This window comes from Hordeum vulgare, chromosome 7H (genome assembly GCF_904849725.1).
Source record: "Hordeum vulgare subsp. vulgare chromosome 7H, MorexV3_pseudomolecules_assembly, whole genome shotgun sequence".
NCBI lineage: Eukaryota > Viridiplantae > Streptophyta > Magnoliopsida > Poales > Poaceae > Hordeum > Hordeum vulgare.
The window spans coordinates 377,361,472-377,368,650 of NC_058524.1; positions in this window are offsets into that span (position 1 = coordinate 377,361,472).

Here is a 7,179-nt window from a genome sequence, read left to right on the forward strand (position 1 = left end):
AGGACGCAAGCTAATGATTGATGAAATAGAAATATTTCACACGTCCTTACATTTCTGTTATGATGAAATTACTGATCTGATGAAATTAGTATCATATTCTTCAAATCTGAAGCATATGAGATGGTAAGCTGTACTAATTCATCTGCAGGATGACAAACCCAAAAATACTGAGTGGGTTCTCGATAGTGGCTGCACACATCACATGACTGGTGATAAAAGCTTACTGATGAATATGCCACTAACTCCATCACCTTTGAAGCAAATCACATATGCTGATAAAGGTAAAAGCAAGGTATTGGGACTTGGCAAAGTGGCTATTTCCAAGGATAGGCATATGGACAAAGTGATGCTTGTTGAATCCCTTGGTTTTAACCTTATGTCAGTCTCAATGCTTTGTGATCTTGATATGATTGTTATCTTTGGTAGATATAGATGTGTAGTCATCATGGAATCTGACAGATCCAAAGTCTTCGAAGGTGTAAGAAGAGGGGATTTGTACATTGTTGATTTCTCTACAGGTCCTCAACCAGCCACTTGCTTACTAGCAAAAAACCTCAGAAGGATGGCTGTGGCACCGAAGACTAGGTCATGCAGGCATGAGGAATTTGCACACGCTCGCGAAGAAGAAGCATGTCATCGGCATCGAATCTGTCAAATTCCTGAAGAATCATGTTTGCGGTGCTTGTGAATCTGGGAAAATGACCAGATCCAAGCATCCCTCCAAAACCATCATGACCACTACACGACCATTCGAATTGCTTCATATGGATTTGTTTGGACCTACTCACTATGCCACACTAACCAATCCAGCATCTCTATATGGCTTTGTCACAGTTGATAATTATTCCAGATACACTTGGGTGCATATTATAGTGTATAAAACTGAAGTGCAGGATATCTTCAAACGATTTTGTTCAAGGGCCTCGACGAACTTTGGCATCAAGATCAAACATATCAGGAGTGATAATGGAACCGAGTTCAAAAACACTGGTCTTGATGATTATCTTGATGAACTTGGTATTACTCACGAATTGTCTGCTCCTTATACTCCTCAGCAGAATGTTGTCCTCGAAAGGAAGAACAGGACTCTGGTTGAAATGGCGAGAACCATGCTTGAAGAATATCAGACTCCTCGTCGCTTTTGGCCTGAAGCAATCAACACTACATGCCATATCATCAACAGGGTATATCTTCACAAATTCCTCAAGAAAACCTCATATGAACTCCTCACTCACAAGAAACCCAATGTAAGTTATTTCAAAGTCTTCGGTGCAAAATGCTGGACTAGAGATCCTCACCACAACTCAAAATTTGCACCTACGGCACATGAAGGTTTTATGCTCGGTTATGGAAAGGACTCGCACACTTACAGAGTCTTCAACAACTGCCACAACAAAGTTGTTGAGACTGTAGATGTGCGGTTCGATGAAACTAATGGCTCGCAAAGAGAGCAATTGCCTTCTGATCGAGATAAGCTGACTCCCGAGGAAGCGATAAAGCTTAAACCTACTGAAGACATTGTCCCCACTGAGGAAATTGGTGAAGAAACGATCCCCATCGCTGATAAAAACCACGAAGATGCTCCTGAGGAAATTGCAACAGCACCACTTCCTCAGCCCAGACAAAATCCTCAACCAGCTCATCCGAGGATTGCAAACGAAGTAGAACTTGACAAAATCCTCAACGACATCATCGCACCAGGTCCTCTCACTCGCTCAAAACCTTCACACTTGGTTAACTTTTGTGGGCATTTTTCCTTTGTATCCATCACAGAACCCTCAAAAGTTGCTGAGGCTTTTCTGGAACCGGAGTGGATCCAAGCTATGCAAGACGAACTTCTTCAATTCAAGCTGAATGACGTATGGGAGCTCGTCAAACGACCAGATCCTTGCAAGCACAACATCATATGCATCAAGTGGATTTTCCGAAACAAGCAAGATGAGGACGGTCAAGTGGTAAGGAACAAGGCACGACTTGTAGCCCAAGGCTACACCCAGGTTGAAGGAATAGATTTCGATGAAAATTTTGCACCTGTTGCTAGACTTGAAGCTATTCGAATATTACTTGCTTATGCTAATCATCATAACATCATCTTATATCAAATGGATGTGAAAAGTGCATTCCTCAATGGTAAGCTTGAGGAAGAAGTATATGTTGCTCAACCCCCAGGTTTTGACGATCCAAAGAATCCAGACAAAGTCTTCAGACTCAAAAAGGCTCTGTATGGCCTCAAGCAAGCCCCTCGGGCATGGTATGATACATTGAAGGAATTCCTCATGAAGAAAGGCTTTAAACCTGGTTCACTCGATCCAACTCTTTTCACAAAATCCTATGATAATGAGCTGTTTGTATGTCAAATATATGTTAATGATATCATATTTGGCTGTACTGACAAAAGATACAGTCATGAATTTACCTACATGATGAGTGAAGAATATCAGATGTCCATGATGGGAGAGCTGAAATTCTTCTTAGGTCTTCAAATTCGTCAACAAAGCAATGGAATCTTCATATCACAGGAGAAATACCTCAAGGATGTTCTGAGGAAATTCGACATGCACGAATGCAAAGGTGCCAAGACTCCAATGCCTACCAACGGTCACCTCGGCACTGATGAAAATGGTAAAGATTTTGACCAGCGGGTATACCATTCTATGATTGGCTCTTTATTGTATCTATGTGCATCTAGGCCAGATATAATGCTTAGTGTTTGCATGTGTGCACGTTTTCAAGCAAAACCGAAGGAATCACACAATAAGGCTATGAAACATATTCTTCGATACTTAGCTCACACACCAACACTAGGATTATGGTATCCCAAGGGCTCCAATATTCATCTGGTAGGGTATTCTGATTCAGACTATGCTAGTGACCGTGTGGATCGCAAGTCAACTTCTGGCACATGTCATTTCCTCGGCAGAGCACTGGTTTGTTGGTCCTCAAAGAAGCAGAACTGCATATCACTCTCCACTGCCGAAGCTGAGTACATTGTTGCTGGTTCTTGCTGTGCTCAATTGCTATGGATGAAGCAAAACCTCAAGGACTACGACATCAACATGAAGAATGTACCTCTCTACTGTGACAATGAGAGTGCTATCAAGATTGCATACAACCCAGTACATCACTCGAAGACCAAGCACATCCAGATTCGTCATCATTTTCTTCGGGACCATGTCCTCAAGGGCAATATCCTCATCGACCATGTGAAGACTGATGATCAATTGGCAGATATCTTCACTAAGCCCTTGGATGAGAAAAGGTTTTGCGTGCTGCGGTGTGAGCTAAATATCTTAGAGTCTTCAAATGTTTTGTAAAAAACATGCACACATCCTAACACTTATGCAAAGTTGATGACTTAGATGTGCAACACATGATGAAACGATTTTCTTCAACTAATGAAGAAAGTCACTCTGAATGTGAAGAAATTAACGAAGAAATTGATTCTTAGGGCCCTACGACAATTGTACGCGGCGTCTATAATCAACATTCTTATATGGTGGGTAACGCCACCGCCCAGTGTGAAATTCCTCAAGTTGATTTTATTCAAATGATGAATTTCCTCACAATGCATTTTTCTTCAAAACAACTGTTCTTCATTGTGATGATCTATTACAACATCTTCAAAAACACTTGATGACTTTCATTTTCCTAGGTAGACTGTGATTTCTAGTCCTCAATAGCATTCACTTATTGCTATTTCTTCAAGTTGATGTTTCTGCTAAGTGAATGTGATCGGACCCTACTTTCCCTATATGATATACTTATCCAGTCTATTCAATTCTTCATATGCGTTTTGCTTGAAACTTAGTTCAAAATCCTCACTGCATCCTTGTCAGCTGATGATTTTGTAACGAAAATCCTCAAATCTTCAAAAATTGTTTTCTTTAAAGGCACAGTAACTAAACCCCCACTTCCAACGATCGGATAACCACGATCTCCACTATCTCCACCGCATCGTACAGGAGCTACACGTGTCCTGCGGAGACGTAGAGGCAGGGGCTATTCGATCCGAAACTTTCGCGCCAAACAGTAACTTTTGGGCTATAAATATGCCCTTATCCCCCTCGGTATCCTCTTCTTCGCCTCATCGCTCTCCTGCCACAGCACACTCCACCGAACCCTAGCACCACCGCTAGTAGTCTTGTCGTCGGTGAGGAAGAGCTTCACTCCCTCGACCTTTTCGTCGCCAGAATCACGCCGGAGTCGGACCATCTTCGTCCGCCGCCGCCGTAGATGTCCTCTGCCACCAATTTAGGGTGCATTGGACACTCAAACAAAGAGCCTCTCCAACACTACTTTCTGTGTTCTTCGTACGCACCTTCCAGGGTAAATATATCCCATTTTTACAGCAGATTAGATCTGAAATTTTACATCTTCTATGTGAAATCTGTTTTTCCTCAAGATACGATGCGCACATGATTCCTCAAACACTACCTATCACCACAATCATTGATGAACTAGCTAAGCATCTAAGATTTTCACGAGATTCCTCAATTGTGCGAATTTTCGGATCTGTACAACTCTGGAACCCAAGAACAGTATGCTTAGGCAAATTCCTGAACCACTGGTTATATTCCTCAAACTGTCAAACTTTTTCATTTTCTTCAAATCTGAGAACGCATATGACCTCTCCAAATTCCTCGCAACTATACTCTGTTCACAGGTACACACATGTCAGCTGATGAATCTCTCGGTTCTCATCACATTAACTCATTTGCAGCGTTTCTGGAAGAAACTCGTCAAGGCTCATCAGAATCCTCAAGAGTTCAAAATCATCCGCAAAGTCCTGAACTGAAGAAAATGGAGGAAGAGAGAAAATAGAAGGGAGGAAAGAAACTGCAGCAAAACACAGCTGCTGACATCCCTGAGGACATATACTTGGACTATTGTACGCCTGATGAACATGAGACAATGGCCAAGAGAAAGATAAGGCTGCAGAAGATTGAACGCCGATGGGCGAAGGAATGGAAGGAGTACAGGTTTGTGACTCCCAAATATGCGAAGAAATTCGCTTTGAAGCCTCGTGGCAGAAGGGCCCCACTTGAGGATCATCACGTAGCACATCAATCAAGCCAAAAGACCATTGATGACTATCCAGATGAAAAGGAAAAGCATCTGGCCAAGCTCAAGAAGCAAGCAGAAGGTACAGTAAGGAAATTTAATGAATCCTCAGCTGCTGCCTCCGGTGCTGCTCATTCCTCACCTGCAGAAACCTCAGGCTCAGAGATTCCTCAAATGCAGTATGCGCTATCAAAGCCAAAGGCCCCAAACCCTCAAGAGAAGTCTGCTCAGACTTCTGTCACAAAACCCTCAACACCAAAACCCTCATTACCAAAACCTTCAACACCAAAACCATCAGCGCCAAAGCCCTCAGCACCAATCTCCTCAGTATCAAAATCCTCAGCTCTAGCTCCAAAGCCTCAAGAGAAACCAGTACCGAAGCATGTCGTGAAGCCTACGACCGCCAGCTCCAGCTCTTCACTCCCAGCTGCAACTAGCTCGGAGTCAAAGTCTTCAACACCACTTGTGAAGACTTTGGCAACTACTGAACGTGCACCTCTGCCCAGCCCGAGCAAAATCATCGTAGTCCCATCTACATCAGAGGGCAGTGATGATTATGATGATGAAACCCTGCAAGCCATCATCAGAAACAAGCAAGAAAGGGTAGCTCAAGCATCAGGCAGTGCTATTCCTCTGGCCATGGACCCCAAGGTCCTCCTTGACTACATCAATATCTGGTATGAGGATCCAAACACTCCCATTGATGATTTGAAACTTCTTCCTGGCATCAGCCACATGGTGGCCACCTTCATAAATGAAGCCAAGTGGAAAGAACAGCAGGCCCGGCAGGCAAAGGCTGTAAAGGCCAAAAAGGAGAAATTCCTCAGGCAGAATCTCCTCAAGCTGACTCCTGATGCACTGGTGTCAACCCAGGCAGAGCTGCAAGTATTGACTGACAAGTATGACAAGCTGTCAGATCGCAAAAGCATCAAGCGCAATTTCATCAAGCTAGCCACTAGTGCTGTTGATGACTACAACACGAGAAAAGCACCACCAGCACCAACTCCTCAGCCCCTGGTTGAGCAGCCAGCAGATGCATCTCCTGATGAGGAGGAAACTCCTCAAGCTGAGGAAGAACACCAAGAGCGCCGTGTTGATTAACCGGCCATTGAAGAAATCATCACGGAAACTGCAATTGATGAAATTGCAACCACTGATGAGACTGCTCCTGATCCAGCTGCTTCATCAAAGCGTGCTGATGACTCTGTTCCAGCTGGTTCCTCACTACCAGCTGAAGAATCTGCAGAAAAAACATCTTCACCAAAAGCTTCAAAGGTGAAGAAGATAACTCCGTCTGCATCAGACGTGCAGAAAACAAGGGCTGCTAAAAAGGAAGCAAAGAAGAGAAAAGCCTCCTCAGCAGTGGAAGAGACAAAGGCAAAGCGCCACAAAGAAACTGAAGAATCTGCCCCTCTGGACCCCATGCCTCTAAATGTCACAACTTCAGATGAAATGGTCGTCATTGATGACCCAGCTACAAGGGCAGATGAGGAAATGAAGGATGTCGCCTCTGAGGAACACACTGATGAGGAAATCCAGATTGATGACAGTCCTCAACCTCTTATTCCTCAGACCGAGACTGCTCAAGCATCAGCTGCACCAGCTGATGAAACTGCTTCTGCCACAAAGCCAGCTGAAGAAAAACAAGCTGAGGAAAATGTACATTCTGACCCAACTCCTCAAAATGAGAAAGAAGAAGAAATTCCTCAGCCTGAAGCTCAACCAGAGCAAGCATCATCTCCCCAGCAAGAAGTACCAGCTGATGAAATTCCTCAACTTGAGGAAAATGCTGAAGGAAATGTACCTTCCCAAGACAATGAATTCATTGTGCTCAACCCAGAGACTGCCATGGTTGTCTCCTCCCCCATTCCTCAGCAAAATCTCAAACCAGTTCAGCGCCAGCCATTCTCCAAGCGTCCAAAGTTTCAGAAAGAAGATTTCTTTGAAGAACGCTTGTATTTCATTTGCGAGAACCCTTATGACAAGCCTCAAATGAGGCATCTGAAGTTTTGGACAAGGACGCAGATGAACTACTATGCCTCTGTGCTCTGTGGATGCAACAAGATATTCCAGCACCGACACATTCCTCATGTTGAGCTTGAAGAAATACCTTGCATG